This window comes from Microcebus murinus, chromosome 21 (genome assembly GCF_040939455.1).
Source record: "Microcebus murinus isolate Inina chromosome 21, M.murinus_Inina_mat1.0, whole genome shotgun sequence".
Taxonomy (NCBI): Eukaryota; Metazoa; Chordata; class Mammalia; order Primates; family Cheirogaleidae; genus Microcebus; species Microcebus murinus.
In genome coordinates, this window is record NC_134124.1 from 234520 (window position 1) to 257836 (window position 23317).

General features: G+C 62.9%; 6 pseudogenes; all 6 read left to right on the forward strand.

Annotated features, from left to right (window-relative positions):
• Positions 1-618: 618 nt before the first annotated feature.
• Positions 619-737, forward strand: LOC142863322 (uncharacterized; annotated as a pseudogene).
• A 3775-nt stretch (positions 738-4512) lies between these two features.
• On the forward strand, positions 4513-4631 carry LOC142863324 (uncharacterized; annotated as a pseudogene).
• Positions 4632-8390: 3759 nt separating this feature from the next.
• LOC142863325 (uncharacterized) lies at positions 8391-8509 on the forward strand (annotated as a pseudogene).
• Positions 8510-12264: 3755 nt separating this feature from the next.
• LOC142863360 (uncharacterized) lies at positions 12265-12383 on the forward strand (annotated as a pseudogene).
• Positions 12384-16153: 3770 nt separating this feature from the next.
• LOC142863355 (uncharacterized) lies at positions 16154-16272 on the forward strand (annotated as a pseudogene).
• A 3776-nt stretch (positions 16273-20048) lies between these two features.
• On the forward strand, positions 20049-20167 carry LOC142863361 (uncharacterized; annotated as a pseudogene).
• Positions 20168-23317: the final 3150 nt, after the last annotated feature.

Genomic DNA, 23317 nt, shown 5'->3' on the forward strand with positions numbered 1-23317 from the left:
ACGAAGCGGTGCCGGCAGTTCTCCACGGGCTTGGGCGTTTTCCAGAGGTAGGAGATGGAGGGGACTGATTTCTTCAGCGCCCCCCAAACCACGCCACCCCACCCCACCCATGGGACACATCCCCAGAGAGAGACGCCCCATACACTGGCTGTGCCCCAGCCCTGGCCCGGGGGAATAGGCGGCAGCCCACCCACAGGGCTAGGGGGCGGGCGCAGCTGAAAGGGGTTGTGGGGGAGGGCGGCCCCTGGCTGGGGTCAAAGGGCGAGCGTCCCGCGCGTGCGCAGTCAGCGGCAGGCAGCGACGCGCTGGGGGTGGGCAGCGGGTAGGTGAAGGAGGCCGGGCGAGGAGACGAGGGGGGCTGGGAGGGCTCCACCTTGGCGAGTCCAGCCGTGGAGGCGCATCTTGTGTGGGTGTGAGTGAGTGTGAGTGTGTGTGTGTGTGTGTATAGAGAGACAGCCCCCGCCCCGCCCCGCCCCGCCCCGCCCATCACCCCCGTCCCTGGGAGCCCGCGGGACCCGGCCGGGGAACTCAACCGGCCCGGCCCGGCGCGGGAGGCGGCGGCGGGGAAGCCCAGAGAGGCTCGGCTTCTTGAGCGGGGCAGGGGCGCCCTCCGCCGCCGTCTAGGGCCACACCACCCTGAACGCCCCCGATCTCGTCTGGTCTGGGAAGCTAAGCAGGGTCGGGCCCGGTTAGTACTTGGATGGGAGACCGCCTGGGAATACCGGGTGCCACAGGCTGCTGCTTTTTTTTTTTTTTTTTTTTTTTTGGCCTCTTGTTCTGTCCCCTTTCTGGGAGCGCGGCGGCGGCCCGGGGTGGGGGTCACCCCCACCCTCAGCGCCCGCGCGGTGCCTGGCGCCCCAGCCCGCACCGTGGGGCCTCCTCTTGTCCCAAGCCCCGACACCGCCGCTACGCGGCAGCATGCGTGGCATCTGGACTGTCAGGTCTCAGACCAAAGGTCTGCTCTGTGGGAACCGACACGCTGGAGGAAACCTTGAGAGTCTGAGAGGGGAGGGAGTTCCAGAAGAAGGCCAGGATGTCATTTTGAGGGAGTATGTGACCAGAACTCGTCCCGTTGCTTTTGGGGTTCTATGGGCTACACGCAGGAATCTTTGGTGGTGGCACCTGATGTTGGGGGATCCGGAGTCACACCCAGACCTGCTCCACAGGCCTCCTTTTACTTTTCTCTTCGGATTCATTATTTTTAAAAAGTGTCTCTTACCTCTAGGATTGCATTTTCTTTTCTCTCTCTCTTCAAGCAGATGATGGGAGTACAAGTATTCAGGTGACATGTCACGCCCGTGCCCCCCTCCCCCCTGCGTTCTTTTTTTTTTTTTTTTTTTTGAGACAGAGTCTCGTTTTGCTGCCCAGGCTAGAGTGAGTGCCATGGCGTCAGCCTAGCTCACAGCAACCTCAATCTCCGGGCTCAAGCAATCCTGCTGCCTCAGCCTCCCGAGTAGTTGGGACTACAGGCATGCACCACCACGCCCGGCTGTGTTTTTCTATATATATTAGTTGGCCAATTAATTTCTTTCTATTTTTAGTAGAGACGGGGTCTCGCTCTTGCTCAGGCTGGTTTCGAACTCCTGACCTGGAGCAATCCGCCCGCCTCGGCCTCCCAGAGAGCTAGGATTACAGGCGTGAGCCACCGCGCCCGGCCCCCCCTGTGTTCTTATTCATATACCTCTCATGTTGTTCCAGCGTATTGTGGGGGTACCAATGTTAAGGTCGGGTGCCTTGCCCTCTCCAAGCCTCCCCCCTCGGGTCAGAGCTTCAAGTGCGCCCATCCCCCAGTCGGTGCGCACCCACCCCATGCCTAATGGATGTGTATGCCCCTCCCCTCCCCCCACCCGCCCGACACCCACCCGATGAAGGTGATTCCTCTCTGTCCACTTAGGCGTCCATCCGTTCGTACCAATTTGCTGGTGAGCGCGCTCACGTGGTGCTCGTGTGTCCATTCTTGGGATACCTGGCCTACTGGAACGGGTTCCAGCTCTGGCCAGGAGAACACGAGAGGCGCCCTCTCACCGCTGCTCCTCACAGCCGAATGGCACTCCGTGGTGTCCACGCGCCACATTTTATTGATGCACTCCTGGATGGATGGGCACTCGGGTCGCTTCCACGTCTTTGCGATTGTGAATTGTGCCCTAACTGTCACCCTAACCCTTACCCAGCCCGTCTCCTCTGCCCCTGCCTGACGCACTCCTCCCCGGCCAGGCCCGTCACTGTCCTGGGCCCCCGCCTGACCGGCTCCTCCCCGCCCGGCCTGTCACCGTCCTCTGCCCCTGCCTGACATGCTCCTTCCCGCCCGCCCGGCCTCTCACCGTCCTGGGCCCCTGCCTGACCGGCTCCTCCGTCGCCTGGGCCTTCCAAGGGCTTGGTGTGGACGCTGCTTCCAGGAAGCCCACCAGAAACCCGGCAGCAGGGTGGCCGCAGCAGTCTCCAGCAGCCGTCCCTAAGTCGCGTGAGTGCGGGGGACGTGCCCCCGCTGTGCCGCGGGGGCCCAGCCTGGTGTCTTCCCTGAGGCCCTGCGGCTGCCGGCTGGGCTGCCGCTCCCCGCAAGGGGAGAGCCGCGGAGGTGGGGACCGCCTCCTGATGGGGACGTACACGCAGCTCTCCACGTCGGATTCCGGGGCTCTCTGTCCTGCCCGAAGGCCCAGCTGGCCTGCGGGTCCTTAGAGTGGCAAAAACATCCGAAAACTGAGATTGAGGGTCCGGTGGGTGTCTGCACTTTTGTGCTGGGCACCCCAGGGAGGCCCGGGGGCTGGCTGGACAACGTGGTCTGCTGGGCGGGGGGGTTGGAGGAGCAACTGATGCCCTTTGCACTTTGGGTAGCAAGAGTCTGAGGTGTCTCTGAGCCCTGTGCCCTGTGGGGGGGGGCGGGGGGGGAGGAGGAGGAGGAGGAGGAGGAGGTGGGAAGGGCCGGGGCCTGCAGTCCTGTTCCCGGGGTAGCACGGCAAGTGGCTTCTTCCACAGGCTGCTTGGCCTGGGCTCCCTGCACCTGGGCCTTTGGAGGACCGGCCCTGTGCTTGCCAACACTTCCTGCAGGGACCCAGAGCTGGGAGGTGGCATCTCTCAGCCCTGGGTCGGGCAGAGCCCCAGCGGGCCATGCCCACAACCTCTCTCAGCACCGGTCCCCCAGAAGGCTCCTTTGGGACCAGGATTCTCTTGCGGTGACTCTTTAAGGTCTGGCCCCTGGATGGAGGGGCACCAGGAGTAGAGGAGCAGGAAGGGGAAGGGGGTGGCCATGCGAGGGGACACTTTGAGGCCGAGTCCCAGCTTCAGCCTGATCCTCCTGGGAACCCCGCTCTGAGACAAGGAGCCGGGCTTCGCATTCCCACAGCAGCCAGTCGTGGGCTGAGGACACCTGGGGCGTTGGGAACTCCCTGGCTTCTCCTTGGTTTAACGTCTAGAGCTGCTTGTGAATCGCGCCGCCACACACACCCGAGCGCAGGTGTCTTCCGCACAGACTGCGGGCCTCGCTCTTCTGAACGCCGCTAGCTCGCCACCCACCCACGGGTGAACCTGGTCAGGGTGCTTTCTCTAAGGGGCAGACTCTTTTCCGGGCGGGCTACCGGTGTCTCTGTTTGCTCGTTTCTTTCTTCCATTTCGGGAAAGTCTTCCTTGCTGGGTGTGGAAATCTCCTATGCCTTCCCTCGCCTATTCTGTCAGCTTTCAAATTCTCTTTCAGTTGCCACCCTCACAGATGGATTAGGAAACTCTTTCCGGTGCACTCATTAGTGAAATGACCTCCAGGAAGCTGGAATCCAATATCTAATGGCCGATTTTTAGCGAGTCCACACGCCAGGGTGGTCGGGGTCCAATGCAGCCCCGGCCAGGCCCAGGCCCCTTGGACTGGGCCACAGGAGGACACGGAGGAGGGTCCCGGCCCCCACGAAGCGGTGCCGGCAGTTCTCCACGGGCTTGGGCGTTTTCCAGAGGTAGCAGATGGAGGGGACTGATTTCTTCAGCGCCCCCCAAACCACGCCACCCCACCCCACCCATGGGACACATCCCCAGAGAGAGACGCCCCATACACTGGCTGTGCCCCAGCCCTGGCCCGGGGGAATAGGCGGCAGCCCACCCACAGGGCTAGGGGGCGGGCGCAGCTGAAAGGGGTTGTGGGGGAGGGCGGCCCCTGGCTGGGGTCAAAGGGCGAGCGTCCCGCGCGTGCGCAGTCAGCGGCAGGCAGCGACGCGCTGGGGGTGGGCAGCGGGTAGGTGAAGGAGGCCGGGCGAGGAGACGAGGGGGGCTGGGAGGGCTCCACCTTGGCTAGTCCAACCGTGGAGGCGCATCTTGTGTGAGTGTGAGTGAGTGTGAGTGTGTGTGTGTGTGTATAGAGAGACAGCCCCCGCCCCGCCCCGCCCCGCCCCGCCCCGCCCATCACCCTCGTCCCTGGGAGCCCGCGGGACCCGGCCGGCGAACTCAACCGGCCCGGCCCGGCGCGGGAGGCGGCGGCGGGGAAGCCCAGAGAGGCTCGGCTTCTTGAGCGGGGCAGGGGCGCCCTCCGCCGCCGTCTAGGGCCACACCACCCTGAACGCCCCCGATCTCGTCTGGTCTGGGAAGCTAAGCAGGGTCGGGCCCGGTTAGTACTTGGATGGGAGACCGCCTGGGAATACCGGGTGCCACAGGCTGCTGCTTTTTTTTTTTTTTTTTTTTTGTCCCCTTTCTGGGAGCGCGGCGGCGGCCCGGGGTGGGGGTCACCCCCACCCTCAGCGCCCGCGCGGTGCCTGGCGCCCCAGCCCGCACCGTGGGGCCTCCTCTTGTCCCAAGCCCCGACACCGCCGCTACGCGGCAGCATGCGTGGCATCTGGACTGTCAGGTCTCAGACCAAAGGTCTGCTCTGTGGGAACCGACACGCTGGAGGAAACCTTGAGAGTCTGAGAGGGGAGGGAGTTCCAGAAGAAGGCCAGGATGTCATTTTGAGGGAGTATGTGACCAGAACTCGTCCCGTTGCTTTTGGGGTTCTATGGGCTACACGCAGGAATCTTTGGTGGTGGCACCTGATGTTGGGGGATCCGGAGTCACACCCAGACCTGCTCCACAGGCCTCCTTTTACTTTTCTCTTCGGATTCATTATTTTTAAAAAGTGTCTCTTACCTCTAGGATTGCATTTTCTTTTCTCTCTCTCTTCAAGCAGATGATGGGAGTACAAGTATTCAGGTGACATGTCACGCCCGTGCCCCCCTCCCCCCTGCGTTCTTTTTTTTTTTTTTTTTTTTGAGACAGAGTCTCGTTTTGCTGCCCAGGCTAGAGTGAGTGCCATGGCGTCAGCCTAGCTCACAGCAACCTCAATCTCCGGGCTCAAGCAATCCTGCTGCCTCAGCCTCCCGAGTAGTTGGGACTACAGGCATGCACCACCACGCCCGGCTGTGTTTTTCTATATATATTAGTTGGCCAATTAATTTCTTTCTATTTTTAGTAGAGACGGGGTCTCGCTCTTGCTCAGGCTGGTTTCGAACTCCTGACCTGGAGCAATCCGCCCGCCTCGGCCTCCCAGAGAGCTAGGATTACAGGCGTGAGCCACCGCGCCCGGCCCCCCCTGTGTTCTTATTCATATACCTCTCATGTTGTTCCAGCGTATTGTGGGGGTACCAATGTTAAGGTCGGGTGCCTTGCCCTCTCCAAGCCTCCCCCCTCGGGTCAGAGCTTCAAGTGCGCCCATCCCCCAGTCGGTGCGCACCCACCCCATGCCTAATGGATGTGTATGCCCCTCCCCTCCCCCCACCCGCCCGACACCCACCCGATGAAGGTGATTCCTCTCTGTCCACTTAGGCGTCCATCCGTTCGTACCAATTTGCTGGTGAGCGCGCTCACGTGGTGCTCGTGTGTCCATTCTTGGGATACCTGGCCTACTGGAACGGGTTCCAGCTCTGGCCAGGAGAACACGAGAGGCGCCCTCTCACCGCTGCTCCTCACAGCCGAATGGCACTCCGTGGTGTCCACGCGCCACATTTTATTGATGCACTCCTGGATGGATGGGCACTCGGGTCGCTTCCACGTCTTTGCGATTGTGAATTGTGCCCTAACTGTCACCCTAACCCTTACCCAGCCCGTCTCCTCTGCCCCTGCCTGACGCACTCCTCCCCGGCCAGGCCCGTCACTGTCCTGGGCCCCCGCCTGACCGGCTCCTCCCCGCCCGGCCTGTCACCGTCCTCTGCCCCTGCCTGACATGCTCCTTCCCGCCCGCCCGGCCTCTCACCGTCCTGGGCCCCTGCCTGACCGGCTCCTCCGTCGCCTGGGCCTTCCAAGGGCTTGGTGTGGACGCTGCTTCCAGGAAGCCCACCAGAAACCCGGCAGCAGGGTGGCCGCAGCAGTCTCCAGCAGCCGTCCCTAAGTCGCGTGAGTGCGGGGGACGTGCCCCCGCTGTGCCGCGGGGGCCCAGCCTGGTGTCTTCCCTGAGGCCCTGCGGCTGCCGGCTGGGCTGCCGCTCCCCGCAAGGGGAGAGCCGCGGAGGTGGGGACCGCCTCCTGATGGGGACGTACACGCAGCTCTCCACGTCGGATTCCGGGGCTCTCTGTCCTGCCCGAAGGCCCAGCTGGCCTGCGGGTCCTTAGAGTGGCAAAAACATCCGAAAACTGAGATTGAGGGTCCGGTGGGTGTCTGCACTTTTGTGCTGGGCACCCCAGGGAGGCCCGGGGGCTGGCTGGACAACGTGGTCTGCTGGGCGGGGGGGTTGGAGGAGCAACTGATGCCCTTTGCACTTTGGGTAGCAAGAGTCTGAGGTGTCTCTGAGCCCTGTGCCCTGTGGGGGGGGGCGGGGGGGGAGGAGGAGGAGGAGGAGGAGGAGGTGGGAAGGGCCGGGGCCTGCAGTCCTGTTCCCGGGGTGGCACGGCAAGTGGCTTCTTCCACAGGCTGCTTGGCCTGGGCTCCCTGCACCTGGGCCTTTGGAGGACCGGCCCTGTGCTTGCCAACACTTCCTGCAGGGACCCAGAGCTGGGAGGTGGCATCTCTCAGCCCTGGGTCGGGCAGAGCCCCAGCGGGCCATGCCCACAACCTCTCTCAGCACCGGTCCCCCAGAAGGCTCCTTTGGGACCAGGATTCTCTTGCGGTGACTCTTTAAGGTCTGGCCCCTGGATGGAGGGGCACCAGGAGTAGAGGAGCAGGAAGGGGAAGGGGGTGGCCATGCGAGGGGACACTTTGAGGCCGAGTCCCAGCTTCAGCCTGATCCTCCTGGGAACCCCGCTCTGAGACAAGGAGCCGGGCTTCGCATTCCCACAGCAGCCAGTCGTGGGCTGAGGACACCTGGGGCGTTGGGAACTCCCTGGCTTCTCCTTGGTTTAACGTCTAGAGCTGCTTGTGAATCGCGCCGCCACACACACCCGAGCGCAGGTGTCTTCCGCACAGACTGCGGGCCTCGCTCTTCTGAACGCCGCTAGCTCGCCACCCACCCACGGGTGAACCTGGTCAGGGTGCTTTCTCTAAGGGGCAGACTCTTTTCCGGGCGGGCTACCGGTGTCTCTGTTTGCTCGTTTCTTTCTTCCATTTCGGGAAAGTCTTCCTTGCTGGGTGTGGAAATCTCCTATGCCTTCCCTCGCCTATTCTGTCAGCTTTCAAATTCTCTTTCAGTTGCCACCCTCACAGATGGATTAGGAAACTCTTTCCGGTGCACTCATTATTGAAATGACCTCCAGGAAGCTGGAATCCAATATCTAATGGCCGATTTTTAGCGAGTCCACACGCCAGGGTGGTCGGGGTCCAATGCAGCCCCGGCCAGGCCCAGGCCCCTTGGACTGGGCCACAGGAGGACACGGAGGAGGGTCCCGGCCCCCACGAAGCGGTGCCGGCAGTTCTCCACGGGCTTGGGCGTTTTCCAGAGGTAGCAGATGGAGGGGACTGATTTCTTCAGCGCCCCCCAAACCACGCCACCCCACCCCACCCATGGGACACATCCCCAGAGAGAGACGCCCCATACACTGGCTGTGCCCCAGCCCTGGCCCGGGGGAATAGGCGGCAGCCCACCCACAGGGCTAGGGGGCGGGCGCAGCTGAAAGGGGTTGTGGGGGAGGGCGGCCCCTGGCTGGGGTCAAAGGGCGAGCGTCCCGCGCGTGCGCAGTCAGCGGCAGGCAGCGACGCGCTGGGGGTGGGCAGCGGGTAGGTGAAGGAGGCCGGGCGAGGAGACGAGGGGGGCTGGGAGGGCTCCACCTTGGCTAGTCCAACCGTGGAGGCGCATCTTGTGTGAGTGTGAGTGAGTGTGAGTGTGTGTGTGTGTGTATAGAGAGACAGCCCCCGCCCCGCCCCGCCCCGCCCCGCCCCGCCCATCACCCTCGTCCCTGGGAGCCCGCGGGACCCGGCCGGGGAACTCAACCGGCCCGGCCCGGCGCGGGAGGCGGCGGCGGGGAAGCCCAGAGAGGCTCGGCTTCTTGAGCGGGGCAGGGGCGCCCTCCGCCGCCGTCTAGGGCCACACCACCCTGAACGCCCCCGATCTCGTCTGGTCTGGGAAGCTAAGCAGGGTCGGGCCCGGTTAGTACTTGGATGGGAGACCGCCTGGGAATACCGGGTGCCACAGGCTGCTGCTTTTTTTTTTTTTTTTTTTTGTCCCCTTTCTGGGAGCGCGGCGGCGGCCCGGGGTGGGGGTCACCCCCACCCTCAGCGCCCGCGCGGTGCCTGGCGCCCCAGCCCGCACCGTGGGGCCTCCTCTTGTCCCAAGCCCCGACACCGCCGCTACGCAGCAGCATGCGTGGCATCTGGACTCCCAGGTCTCAGACCAAAGGTCTGCTCTGTGGGAACCGACACGCTGGAGGAAACCTTGAGAGTCTGAGAGGGGAGGGAGTTCCAGAAGAAGGCCAGGATGTCATTTTGAGGGAGTATGTGACCAGAACTCGTCCCGTTGCTTTTGGGGTTCTATGGGCTACACGCAGGAATCTTTGGTGGTGGCACCTGATGTTGGGGGATCCGGAGTCACACCCAGACCTGCTCCACAGGCCTCCTTTTACTTTTCTCTTCGGATTCATTATTTTTAAAAAGTGTCTCTTACCTCTAGGATTGCATTTTCTTTTCTCTCTCTCTTCAAGCAGATGATGGGAGTACAAGTATTCAGGTGACATGTCACGCCCGTGCCCCCCTCCCCCCTGCGTTCTTTTTTTTTTTTTTTTTTTTGAGACAGAGTCTCGTTTTGCTGCCCAGGCTAGAGTGAGTGCCATGGCGTCAGCCTAGCTCACAGCAACCTCAATCTCCGGGCTCAAGCAATCCTGCTGCCTCAGCCTCCTGAGTAGTTGGGACTACAGGCATGCACCACCACGCCCGGCTGTGTTTTTCTATATATATTAGTTGGCCAATTAATTTCTTTCTATTTTTAGTAGAGACGGGGTCTCGCTCTTGCTCAGGCTGGTTTCGAACTCCTGACCTGGAGCAATCCGCCCGCCTCGGCCTCCCAGAGAGCTAGGATTACAGGCGTGAGCCACCGCGCCCGGCCCCCCCTGTGTTCTTATTCATATACCTCTCATGTTGTTCCAGCGTATTGTGGGGGTACCAATGTTAAGGTCGGGTGCCTTGCCCTCTCCAAGCCTCCCCCCTCGGGTCAGAGCTTCAAGTGCGCCCATCCCCCAGTCGGTGCGCACCCACCCCATGCCTAATGGATGTGTATGCCCCTCCCCTCCCCCCACCCGCCCGACACCCACCCGATGAAGGTGATTCCTCTCTGTCCACTTAGGCGTCCATCCGTTCGTACCAATTTGCTGGTGAGCGCGCTCACGTGGTGCTCGTGTGTCCATTCTTGGGATACCTGGCCTACTGGAACGGGTTCCAGCTCTGGCCAGGAGAACACGAGAGGCGCCCTCTCACCGCTGCTCCTCACAGCCGAATGGCACTCCGTGGTGTCCACGCGCCACATTTTATTGATGCACTCCTGGATGGATGGGCACTCGGGTCGCTTCCACGTCTTTGCGATTGTGAATTGTGCCCTAACTGTCACCCTAACCCTTACCCAGCCCGTCTCCTCTGCCCCTGCCTGACGCACTCCTCCCCGGCCAGGCCCGTCACTGTCCTGGGCCCCCGCCTGACCGGCTCCTCCCCGCCCGGCCTGTCACCGTCCTCTGCCCCTGCCTGACATGCTCCTTCCCGCCCGCCCGGCCTCTCACCGTCCTGGGCCCCTGCCTGACCGGCTCCTCCGTCGCCTGGGCCTTCCAAGGGCTTGGTGTGGACGCTGCTTCCAGGAAGCCCACCAGAAACCCGGCAGCAGGGTGGCCGCAGCAGTCTCCAGCAGCCGTCCCTAAGTCGCGTGAGTGCGGGGGACGTGCCCCCGCTGTGCCGCGGGGGCCCAGCCTGGTGTCTTCCCTGAGGCCCTGCGGCTGCCGGCTGGGCTGCCGCTCCCCGCAAGGGGAGAGCCGCGGAGGTGGGGACCGCCTCCTGATGGGGACGTACACGCAGCTCTCCACGTCGGATTCCGGGGCTCTCTGTCCTGCCCGAAGGCCCAGCTGGCCTGCGGGTCCTTAGAGTGGCAAAAACATCCGAAAACTGAGATTGAGGGTCCGGTGGGTGTCTGCACTTTTGTGCTGGGCACCCCAGGGAGGCCCGGGGGCTGGCTGGACAACGTGGTCTGCTGGGCGGGGGGGTTGGAGGAGCAACTGATGCCCTTTGCACTTTGGGTAGCAAGAGTCTGAGGTGTCTCTGAGCCCTGTGCCCTGTGGGGGGGGGCGGGGGGGGAGGAGGAGGAGGAGGAGGAGGAGGTGGGAAGGGCCGGGGCCTGCAGTCCTGTTCCCGGGGTAGCACGGCAAGTGGCTTCTTCCACAGGCTGCTTGGCCTGGGCTCCCTGCACCTGGGCCTTTGGAGGACCGGCCCTGTGCTTGCCAACACTTCCTGCAGGGACCCAGAGCTGGGAGGTGGCATCTCTCAGCCCTGGGTCGGGCAGAGCCCCAGCGGGCCATGCCCACAACCTCTCTCAGCACCGGTCCCCCAGAAGGCTCCTTTGGGACCAGGATTCTCTTGCGGTGACTCTTTAAGGTCTGGCCCCTGGATGGAGGGGCACCAGGAGTAGAGGAGCAGGAAGGGGAAGGGGGTGGCCATGCGAGGGGACACTTTGAGGCCGAGTCCCAGCTTCAGCCTGATCCTCCTGGGAACCCCGCTCTGAGACAAGGAGCCGGGCTTCGCATTCCCACAGCAGCCAGTCGTGGGCTGAGGACACCTGGGGCGTTGGGAACTCCCTGGCTTCTCCTTGGTTTAACGTCTAGAGCTGCTTGTGAATCGCGCCGCCACACACACCCGAGCGCAGGTGTCTTCCGCACAGACTGCGGGCCTCGCTCTTCTGAACGCCGCTAGCTCGCCACCCACCCACGGGTGAACCTGGTCAGGGTGCTTTCTCTAAGGGGCAGACTCTTTTCCGGGCGGGCTACCGGTGTCTCTGTTTGCTCGTTTCTTTCTTCCATTTCGGGAAAGTCTTCCTTGCTGGGTGTGGAAATCTCCTATGCCTTCCCTCGCCTATTCTGTCAGCTTTCAAATTCTCTTTCAGTTGCCACCCTCACAGATGGATTAGGAAACTCTTTCCGGTGCACTCATTAGTGAAATGACCTCCAGGAAGCTGGAATCCAATATCTAATGGCCGATTTTTAGCGAGTCCACACGCCAGGGTGGTCGGGGTCCAATGCAGCCCCGGCCAGGCCCAGGCCCCTTGGACTGGGCCACAGGAGGACACGGAGGAGGGTCCCGGCCCCCACGAAGCGGTGCCGGCAGTTCTCCACGGGCTTGGGCGTTTTCCAGAGGTAGGAGATGGAGGGGACTGATTTCTTCAGCGCCCCCCAAACCACGCCACCCCACCCCACCCATGGGACACATCCCCAGAGAGAGACGCCCCATACACTGGCTGTGCCCCAGCCCTGGCCCGGGGGAATAGGCGGCAGCCCACCCACAGGGCTAGGGGGCGGGCGCAGCTGAAAGGGGTTGTGGGGGAGGGCGGCCCCTGGCTGGGGTCAAAGGGCGAGCGTCCCGCGCGTGCGCAGTCAGCGGCAGGCAGCGACGCGCTGGGGGTGGGCAGCGGGTAGGTGAAGGAGGCCGGGCGAGGAGACGAGGGGGGCTGGGAGGGCTCCACCTTGGCGAGTCCAGCCGTGGAGGCGCATCTTGTGTGGGTGTGAGTGAGTGTGAGTGTGTGTGTGTGTGTGTATAGAGAGACAGCCCCCGCCCCGCCCCGCCCCGCCCCGCCCATCACCCCCGTCCCTGGGAGCCCGCGGGACCCGGCCGGGGAACTCAACCGGCCCGGCCCGGCGCGGGAGGCGGCGGCGGGGAAGCCCAGAGAGGCTCGGCTTCTTGAGCGGGGCAGGGGCGCCCTCCGCCGCCGTCTAGGGCCACACCACCCTGAACGCCCCCGATCTCGTCTGGTCTGGGAAGCTAAGCAGGGTCGGGCCCGGTTAGCACTTGGATGGGAGACCGCCTGGGAATACCGGGTGCCACAGGCTGCTGCTTTTTTTTTTTTTTTTTTTTTTTGGCCTCTTGTTCTGTCCCCTTTCTGGGAGCGCGGCGGCGGCCCGGGGTGGGGGTCACCCCCACCCTCAGCGCCCGCGCGGTGCCTGGCGCCCCAGCCCGCACCGTGGGGCCTCCTCTTGTCCCAAGCCCCGACACCGCCGCTACGCGGCAGCATGCGTGGCATCTGGACTGTCAGGTCTCAGACCAAAGGTCTGCTCTGTGGGAACCGACACGCTGGAGGAAACCTTGAGAGTCTGAGAGGGGAGGGAGTTCCAGAAGAAGGCCAGGATGTCATTTTGAGGGAGTATGTGACCAGAACTCGTCCCGTTGCTTTTGGGGTTCTATGGGCTACACGCAGGAATCTTTGGTGGTGGCACCTGATGTTGGGGGATCCGGAGTCACACCCAGACCTGCTCCACAGGCCTCCTTTTACTTTTCTCTTCGGATTCATTATTTTTAAAAAGTGTCTCTTACCTCTAGGATTGCATTTTCTTTTCTCTCTCTCTTCAAGCAGATGATGGGAGTACAAGTATTCAGGTGACATGTCACGCCCGTGCCCCCCTCCCCCCTGCGTTCTTTTTTTTTTTTTTTTTTTTTGAGACAGAGTCTCGTTTTGCTGCCCAGGCTAGAGTGAGTGCCATGGCGTCAGCCTAGCTCACAGCAACCTCAATCTCCGGGCTCAAGCAATCCTGCTGCCTCAGCCTCCCGAGTAGTTGGGACTACAGGCATGCACCACCACGCCCGGCTGTGTTTTTCTATATATATTAGTTGGCCAATTAATTTCTTTCTATTTTTAGTAGAGACGGGGTCTCGCTCTTGCTCAGGCTGGTTTCGAACTCCTGACCTGGAGCAATCCGCCCGCCTCGGCCTCCCAGAGAGCTAGGATTACAGGCGTGAGCCACCGCGCCCGGCCCCCCCTGTGTTCTTATTCATATACCTCTCATGTTGTTCCAGCGTATTGTGGGGGTACCAATGTTAAGGTCGGGTGCCTTGCCCTCTCCAAGCCTCCCCCCTCGGGTCAGAGCTTCAAGTGCGCCCATCCCCCAGTCGGTGCGCACCCACCCCATGCCTAATGGATGTGTATGCCCCTCCCCTCCCCCCACCCGCCCGACACCCACCCGATGAAGGTGATTCCTCTCTGTCCACTTAGGCGTCCATCCGTTCGTACCAATTTGCTGGTGAGCGCGCTCACGTGGTGCTCGTGTGTCCATTCTTGGGATACCTGGCCTACTGGAACGGGTTCCAGCTCTGGCCAGGAGAACACGAGAGGCGCCCTCTCACCGCTGCTCCTCACAGCCGAATGGCACTCCGTGGTGTCCACGCGCCACATTTTATTGATGCACTCCTGGATGGATGGGCACTCGGGTCGCTTCCACGTCTTTGCGATTGTGAATTGTGCCCTAACTGTCACCCTAACCCTTACCCAGCCCGTCTCCTCTGCCCCTGCCTGACGCACTCCTCCCCGGCCAGGCCCGTCACTGTCCTGGGCCCCCGCCTGACCGGCTCCTCCCCGCCCGGCCTGTCACCGTCCTCTGCCCCTGCCTGACATGCTCCTTCCCGCCCGCCCGGCCTCTCACCGTCCTGGGCCCCTGCCTGACCGGCTCCTCCGTCGCCTGGGCCTTCCAAGGTCTTGGTGTGGACGCTGCTTCCAGGAAGCCCACCAGAAACCCGGCAGCAGGGTGGCCGCAGCAGTCTCCAGCAGCCGTCCCTAAGTCGCGTGAGTGCGGGGGACGTGCCCCCGCTGTGCCGCGGGGGCCCAGCCTGGTGTCTTCCCTGAGGCCCTGCGGCTGCCGGCTGGGCTGCCGCTCCCCGCAAGGGGAGAGCCGCGGAGGTGGGGACCGCCTCCTGATGGGGACGTACACGCAGCTCTCCACGTCGGATTCCGGGGCTCTCTGTCCTGCCCGAAGGCCCAGCTGGCCTGCGGGTCCTTAGAGTGGCAAAAACATCCGAAAACTGAGATTGAGGGTCCGGTGGGTGTCTGCACTTTTGTGCTGGGCACCCCAGGGAGGCCCGGGGGCTGGCTGGACAACGTGGTCTGCTGGGCGGGGGGGTTGGAGGAGCAACTGATGCCCTTTGCACTTTGGGTAGCAAGAGTCTGAGGTGTCTCTGAGCCCTGTGCCCTGTGGGGGGGGGCGGGGGGGGAGGAGGAGGAGGAGGAGGAGGAGGTGGGAAGGGCCGGGGCCTGCAGTCCTGTTCCCGGGGTAGCACGGCAAGTGGCTTCTTCCACAGGCTGCTTGGCCTGGGCTCCCTGCACCTGGGCCTTTGGAGGACCGGCCCTGTGCTTGCCAACACTTCCTGCAGGGACCCAGAGCTGGGAGGTGGCATCTCTCAGCCCTGGGTCGGGCAGAGCCCCAGCGGGCCATGCCCACAACCTCTCTCAGCACCGGTCCCCCAGAAGGCTCCTTTGGGACCAGGATTCTCTTGCGGTGACTCTTTAAGGTCTGGCCCCTGGATGGAGGGGCACCAGGAGTAGAGGAGCAGGAAGGGGAAGGGGGTGGCCATGCGAGGGGACACTTTGAGGCCGAGTCCCAGCTTCAGCCTGATCCTCCTGGGAACCCCGCTCTGAGACAAGGAGCCGGGCTTCGCATTCCCACAGCAGCCAGTCGTGGGCTGAGGACACCTGGGGCGTTGGGAACTCCCTGGCTTCTCCTTGGTTTAACGTCTAGAGCTGCTTGTGAATCGCGCCGCCACACACACCCGAGCGCAGGTGTCTTCCGCACAGACTGCGGGCCTCGCTCTTCTGAACGCCGCTAGCTCGCCACCCACCCACGGGTGAACCTGGTCAGGGTGCTTTCTCTAAGGGGCAGACTCTTTTCCGGGCGGGCTACCGGTGTCTCTGTTTGCTCGTTTCTTTCTTCCATTTCGGGAAAGTCTTCCTTGCTGGGTGTGGAAATCTCCTATGCCTTCCCTCGCCTATTCTGTCAGCTTTCAAATTCTCTTTCAGTTGCCACCCTCACAGATGGATTAGGAAACTCTTTCCGGTGCACTCATTAGTGAAATGACCTCCAGGAAGCTGGAATCCAATATCTAATGGCCGATTTTTAGCGAGTCCACACGCCAGGGTGGTCGGGGTCCAATGCAGCCCCGGCTAGGCCCAGGCCCCTTGGACTGGGCCACAGGAGGACACGGAGGAGGGTCCCGGCCCCCACGAAGCGGTGCCGGCAGTTCTCCACGGGCTTGGGCGTTTTCCAGAGGTAGGAGATGGAGGGGACTGATTTCTTCAGCGCCCCCCAAACCACGCCACCCCACCCCACCCATGGGACACATCCCCAGAGAGAGACGCCCCATACACTGGCTGTGCCCCAGCCCTGGCCCGGGGGAATAGGCGGCAGCCCACCCACAGGGCTAGGGGGCGGGCGCAGCTGAAAGGGGTTGTGGGGGAGGGCGGCCCCTGGCTGGGGTCAAAGGGCGAGCGTCCCGCGCGTGCGCAGTCAGCGGCAGGCAGCGACGCGCTGGGGGTGGGCAGCGGGTAGGTGAAGGAGGCCGGGCGAGGAGACGAGGGGGGCTGGGAGGGCTCCACCTTGGCGAGTCCAGCCGTGGAGGCGCATCTTGTGTGGGTGTGAGTGAGTGTGAGTGTGTGTGTGTGTGTGTATAGAGAGACAGCCCCCGCCCCGCCCCGCCCCGCCCATCACCCCCGTCCCTGGGAGCCCGCGGGACCCGGCCGGCGAACTCAACCGGCCCGGCCCGGCGCGGGAGGCGGCGGCGGGGAAGCCCAGAGAGGCTCGGCTTCTTGAGCGGGGCAGGGGCGCCCTCCGCCGCCGCCGTCTAGGGCCACACCACCCTGAACGCCCCCGATCTCGTCTGCTCTGGGAAGCTAAGCAGGGTCGGGCCCGGTTAGTACTTGGATGGGAGACCGCCTGGGAATACCGGGTGACACAGGCTGCTGGTTTTTTTTTTTTTTTTTTTTTTTTTTTGGCCTCTTGTTCTGTCCCCTTTCTGGGAGCGCGGCGGCGGCCCGGGGTGGGGGTCACCCCCACCCTCAGCGCCCGCGCGGTGCCTGGCGCCCCAGCCCGCACCGTGGGGCCTCCTCTTGTCCCAAGCCCCGACACCGCCGCTACGCGGCAGCATGCGTGGCATCTGGACTGTCAGGTCTCAGACCAAAGGTCTGCTCTGTGGGAACCGACACGCTGGAGGAAACCTTGAGAGTCTGAGAGGGGAGGGAGTTCCAGAAGAAGGCCAGGATGTCATTTTGAGGGAGTATGTGACCAGAACTCGTCCCGTTGCTTTTGGGGTTCTATGGGCTACACGCAGGAATCTTTGGTGGTGGCACCTGATGTTGGGGGATCCGGAGTCACACCCAGACCTGCTCCACAGGCCTCCTTTTACTTTTCTCTTCGGATTCATTATTTTTAAAAAGTGTCTCTTACCTCTAGGATTGCATTTTCTTTTCTCTCTCTCTTCAAGCAGATGATGGGAGTACAAGTATTCAGGTGACATGTCACGCCCGTGCCCCCCTCCCCCCTGCGTTCTTTTTTTTTTTTTTTTTTTTGAGACAGAGTCTCGTTTTGCTGCCCAGGCTAGAGTGAGTGCCATGGCGTCAGCCTAGCTCACAGCAACCTCAATCTCCGGGCTCAAGCAATCCTGCTGCCTCAGCCTCCCGAGTAGTTGGGACTACAGGCATGCACCACCACGCCCGGCTGTGTTTTTCTATATATATTAGTTGGCCAATTAATTTCTTTCTATTTTTAGTAGAGACGGGGTCTCGCTCTTGCTCAGGCTGGTTTCGAACTCCTGACCTGGAGCAATCCGCCCGCCTCGGCCTCCCAGAGAGCTAGGATTACAGGCGTGAGCCACCGCGCCCGGCCCCCCCTGTGTTCTTATTCATATACCTCTCATGTTGTTCCAGCGTATTGTGGGGGTACCAATGTTAAGGTCGGGTGCCTTGCCCTCTCCAAGCCTCCCCCCTCGGGTCAGAGCTTCAAGTGCGCCCATCCCCCAGTCGGTGCGCACCCACCCCATGCCTAATGGATGTGTATGCCCCTCCCCTCCCCCCACCCGCCCGACACCCACCCGATGAAGGTGATTCCTCTCTGTCCACTTAGGCGTCCATCCGTTCGTACCAATTTGCTGGTGAGCGCGCTCACGTGGTGCTCGTGTGTCCATTCTTGGGATACCTGGCCTACTGGAACGGGTTCCAGCTCTGGCCAGGAGAACACGAGAGGCGCCCTCTCACCGCTGCTCCTCACAGCCGAATGGCACTCCGTGGTGTCCACGCGCCACATTTTATTGATGCACTCCTGGATGGATGGGCACTCGGGTCGCTTCCACGTCTTTGCGATTGTGAATTGTGCCCTAACTGTCACCCTAACCCTTACCCAGCCCGTCTCCTCTGCCCCTGCCTGACGCACTCCTCCCCGGCCAGGCCCGTCACTGTCCTGGGCCCCCGCCTGACCGGCTCCTCCCCGCCCGGCCTGTCACCGTCCTCTGCCCCTGCCTGACATGCTCCTTCCCGCCCGCCCGGCCTCTCACCGTCCTGGGCCCCTGCCTGACCGGCTCCTCCGTCGCCTGGGCCTTCCAAGGGCTTGGTGTGGACGCTGCTTCCAGGAAGCCCACCAGAAACCCGGCAGCAGGGTGGCCGCAGCAGTCTCCAGCAGCCGTCCCTAAGTCGCGTGAGTGCGGGGGACGTGCCCCCGCTGTGCCGCGGGGGCCCAGCCTGGTGTCTTCCCTGAGGCCCTGCGGCTGCCGGCTGGGCTGCCGCTCCCCGCAAGGGGAGAGCCGCGGAGGTGGGGACCGCCTCCTGATGGGGACGTACACGCAGCTCTCCACGTCGGATTCCGGGGCTCTCTGTCCTGCCCGAAGGCCCAGCTGGCCTGCGGGTCCTTAGAGTGGCAAAAACATCCGAAAACTGAGATTGAGGGTCCGGTGGGTGTCTGCACTTTTGTGCTGGGCACCCCAGGGAGGCCCGGGGGCTGGCTGGACAACGTGGTCTGCTGGGCGGGGGGGTTGGAGGAGCAACTGATGCCCTTTGCACTTTGGGTAGCAAGAGTCTGAGGTGTCTCTGAGCCCTGTGCCCTGTGGGGGGGGGGCGGGGGGGGAGGAGGAGGAGGAGGAGGAGGAGGTGGGAAGGGCCGGGGCCTGCAGTCCTGTTCCCGGGGTGGCACGGCAAGTGGCTTCTTCCACAGGCTGCTTGGCCTGGGCTCCCTGCACCTGGGCCTTTGGAGGACCGGCCCTGTGCTTGCCAACACTTCCTGCAGGGACCCAGAGCTGGGAGGTGGCATCTCTCAGCCCTGGGTCGGGCAGAGCCCCAGCGGGCCATGCCCACAACCTCTCTCAGCACCGGTCCCCCAGAAGGCTCCTTTGGGACCAGGATTCTCTTGCGGTGACTCTTTAAGGTCTGGCCCCTGGATGGAGGGGCACCAGGAGTAGAGGAGCAGGAAGGGGAAGGGGGTGGCCATGCGAGGGGACACTTTGAGGCCGAGTCCCAGCTTCAGCCTGATCCTCCTGGGAACCCCGCTCTGAGACAAGGAGCCGGGCTTCGCATTCCCACAGCAGCCAGTCGTGGGCTGAGGACACCTGGGGCGTTGGGAACTCCCTGGCTTCTCCTTGGTTTAACGTCTAGAGCTGCTTGTGAATCGCGCCGCCACACACACCCGAGCGCAGGTGTCTTCCGCACAGACTGCGGGCCTCGCTCTTCTGAACGCCGCTAGCTCGCCACCCACCCACGGGTGAACCTGGTCAGGGTGCTTTCTCTAAGGGGCAGACTCTTTTCCGGGCGGGCTACCGGTGTCTCTGTTTGCTCGTTTCTTTCTTCCATTTCGGGAAAGTCTTCCTTGCTGGGTGTGGAAATCTCCTATGCCTTCCCTCGCCTATTCTGTCAGCTTTCAAATTCTCTTTCAGTTGCCACCCTCACAGATGGATTAGGAAACTCTTTCCGGTGCACTCATTAGTGAAATGACCTCCAGGAAGCTGGAATCCAATATCTAATGGCCGATTTTTAGCGAGTCCACACGCCAGGGTGGTCGGGGTCCAATGCAGCCCCGGCCAGGCCCAGGCCCCTTGGACTGGGCCACAGGAGGACACGGAGGAGGGTCCCGGCCCCCACGAAGCGGTGCCGGCAGTTCTCCACGGGCTTGGGCGTTTTCCAGAGGTAGGAGATGGAGGGGACTGATTTCTTCAGCGCCCCCCAAACCACGCCACCCCACCCCACCCATGGGACACATCCCCAGAGAGAGACGCCCCATACACTGGCTGTGCCCCAGCCCTGGCCCGGGGGAATAGGCGGCAGCCCACCCACAGGGCTAGGGGGCGGGCGCAGCTGAAAGGGGTTGTGGGGGAGGGCGGCCCCTGGCTGGGGTCAAAGGGCGAGCGTCCCGCGCGTGCGCAGTCAGCGGCAGGCAGCGACGCGCTGGGGGTGGGCAGCGGGTAGGTGAAGGAGGCCGGGCGAGGAGACGAGGGGGGCTGGGAGGGCTCCACCTTGGCGAGTCCAGCCGTGGAGGCGCATCTTGTGTGGGTGTGAGTGAGTGTGAGTGTGTGTGTGTGTGTGTATAGAGAGACAGCCCCCGCCCCGCCCCGCCCCGCCCCGCCCATCACCCCCGTCCCTGGGAGCCCGCGGGACCCGGCCGGGGAACTCAACCGGCCCGGCCCGGCGCGGGAGGCGGCGGCGGGGAAGCCCAGAGAGGCTCGGCTTCTTGAGCGGGGCAGGGGCGCCCTCCGCCGCCGTCTAGGGCCACACCACCCTGAACGCCCCCGATCTCGTCTGGTCTGGGAAGCTAAGCAGGGTCGGGCCCGGTTAGCACTTGGATGGGAGACCGCCTGGGAATACCGGGTGCCACAGGCTGCTGCTTTTTTTTTTTTTTTTTTTTTTTTGGCCTCTTGTTCTGTCCCCTTTCTGGGAGCGCGGCGGCGGCCCGGGGTGGGGGTCACCCCCACCCTCAGCGCCCGCGCGGTGCCTGGCGCCCCAGCCCGCACCGTGGGGCCTCCTCTTGTCCCAAGCCCCGACACCGCCGCTACGCGGCAGCATGCGTGGCATCTGGACTGTCAGGTCTCAGACCAAAGGTCTGCTCTGTGGGAACCGACACGCTGGAGGAAACCTTGAGAGTCTGAGAGGGGAGGGAGTTCCAGAAGAAGGCCAGGATGTCATTTTGAGGGAGTATGTGACCAGAACTCGTCCCGTTGCTTTTGGGGTTCTATGGGCTACACGCAGGAATCTTTGGTGGTGGCACCTGATGTTGGGGGATCCGGAGTCACACCCAGACCTGCTCCACAGGCCTCCTTTTACTTTTCTCTTCGGATTCATTATTTTTAAAAAGTGTCTCTTACCTCTAGGATTGCATTTTCTTTTCTCTCTCTCTTCAAGCAGATGATGGGAGTACAAGTATTCAGGTGACATGTCACGCCCGTGCCCCCCTCCCCCCTGCGTTCTTTTTTTTTTTTTTTTTTTTTGAGACAGAGTCTCGTTTTGCTGCCCAGGCTAGAGTGAGTGCCATGGCGTCAGCCTAGCTCACAGCAACCTCAATCTCCGGGCTCAAGCAATCCTGCTGCCTCAGCCTCCCGAGTAGTTGGGACTACAGGCATGCACCACCACGCCCGGCTGTGTTTTTCTATATATATTAGTTGGCCAATTAATTTCTTTCTATTTTTAGTAGAGACGGGGTCTCGCTCTTGCTCAGGCTGGTTTCGAACTCCTGACCTGGAGCAATCCGCCCGCCTCGGCCTCCCAGAGAGCTAGGATTACAGGCGTGAGCCACCGCGCCCGGCCCCCCCTGTGTTCTTATTCATATACCTCTCATGTTGTTCCAGCGTATTGTGGGGGTACCAATGTTAAGGTCGGGTGCCTTGCCCTCTCCAAGCCTCCCCCCTCGGGTCAGAGCTTCAAGTGCGCCCATCCCCCAGTCGGTGCGCACCCACCCCATGCCTAATGGATGTGTATGCCCCTCCCCTCCCCCCACCCGCCCGACACCCACCCGATGAAGGTGATTCCTCTCTGTCCACTTAGGCGTCCATCCGTTCGTACCAATTTGCTGGTGAGCGCGCTCACGTGGTGCTCGTGTGTCCATTCTTGGGATACCTGGCCTACTGGAACGGGTTCCAGCTCTGGCCAGGAGAACACGAGAGGCGCCCTCTCACCGCTGCTCCTCACAGCCGAATGGCACTCCGTGGTGTCCACGCGCCACATTTTATTGATGCACTCCTGGATGGATGGGCACTCGGGTCGCTTCCACGTCTTTGCGATTGTGAATTGTGCCCTAACTGTCACCCTAACCCTTACCCAGCCCGTCTCCTCTGCCCCTGCCTGACGCACTCCTCCCCGGCCAGGCCCGTCACTGTCCTGGGCCCCCGCCTGACCGGCTCCTCCCCGCCCGGCCTGTCACCGTCCTCTGCCCCTGCCTGACATGCTCCTTCCCGCCCGCCCGGCCTCTCACCGTCCTGGGCCCCTGCCTGACCGGCTCCTCCGTCGCCTGGGCCTTCCAAGGGCTTGGTGTGGACGCTGCTTCCAGGAAGCCCACCAGAAACCCGGCAGCAGGGTGGCCGCAGCAGTCTCCAGCAGCCGTCCCTAAGTCGCGTGAGTGCGGGGGACGTGCCCCCGCTGTGCCGCGGGGGCCCAGCCTGGTGTCTTCCCTGAGGCCCTGCGGCTGCCGGCTGGGCTGCCGCTCCCCGCAAGGGGAGAGCCGCGGAGGTGGGGACCGCCTCCTGATGGGGACGTACACGCAGCTCTCCACGTCGGATTCCGGGGCTCTCTGTCCTGCCCGAAGGCCCAGCTGGCCTGCGGGTCCTTAGAGTGGCAAAAACATCCGAAAACTGAGATTGAGGGTCCGGTGGGTGTCTGCACTTTTGTGCTGGGCACCCCAGGGAGGCCCGGGGGCTGGCTGGACAACGTGGTCTGCTGGGCGGGGGGGTTGGAGGAGCAACTGATGCCCTTTGCACTTTGGGTAGCAAGAGTCTGAGGTGTCTCTGAGCCCTGTGCCCTGTGGGGGGGGGCGGGGGGGGAGGAGGAGGAGGAGGAGGAGGAGGTGGGAAGGGCCGGGGCCTGCAGTCCTGTTCCCGGGGTGGCACGGCAAGTGGCTTCTTCCACAGGCTGCTTGGCCTGGGCTCCCTGCACCTGGGCCTTTGGAGGACCGGCCCTGTGCTTGCCAACACTTCCTGCAGGGACCCAGAGCTGGGAGGTGGCATCTCTCAGCCCTGGGTCGGGCAGAGCCCCAGCGGGCCATGCCCACAACCTCTCTCAGCACCGGTCCCCCAGAAGGCTCCTTTGGGACCAGGATTCTCTTGCGGTGACTCTTTAAGGTCTGGCCCCTGGATGGAGGGGCACCAGGAGTAGAGGAGCAGGAAGGGGAAGGGGGTGGCCATGCGAGGGGACACTTTGAGGCCGAGTCCCAGCTTCAGCCTGATCCTCCTGGGAACCCCGCTCTGAGACAAGGAGCCGGGCTTCGCATTCCCACAGCAGCCAGTCGTGGGCTGAGGACACCTGGGGCGTTGGGAACTCCCTGGCTTCTCCTTGGTTTAACGTCTAGAGCTGCTTGTGAATCGCGCCGCCACACACACCCGAGCGCAGGTGTCTTCCGCACAGACTGCGGGCCTCGCTCTTCTGAACGCCGCTAGCTCGCCACCCACCCACGGGTGAACCTGGTCAGGGTGCTTTCTCTAAGGGGCAGACTCTTTTCCGGGCGGGCTACCGGTGTCTCTGTTTGCTCGTTTCTTTCTTCCATTTCGGGAAAGTCTTCCTTGCTGGGTGTGGAAATCTCCTATGCCTTCCCTCGCCTATTCTGTCAGCTTTCAAATTCTCTTTCAGTTGCCACCCTCACAGATGGATTAGGAAACTCTTTCCGGTGCACTCATTAGTGAAATGACCTCCAGGAAGCTGGAATCCAATATCTAATGGCCGATTTTTAGCGAGTCCACACGCCAGGGTGGTCGGGGTCCAATGCAGCCCCGGCTAGGCCCAGGCCCCTTGGACTGGGCCACAGGAGGACACGGAGGAGGGTCCCGG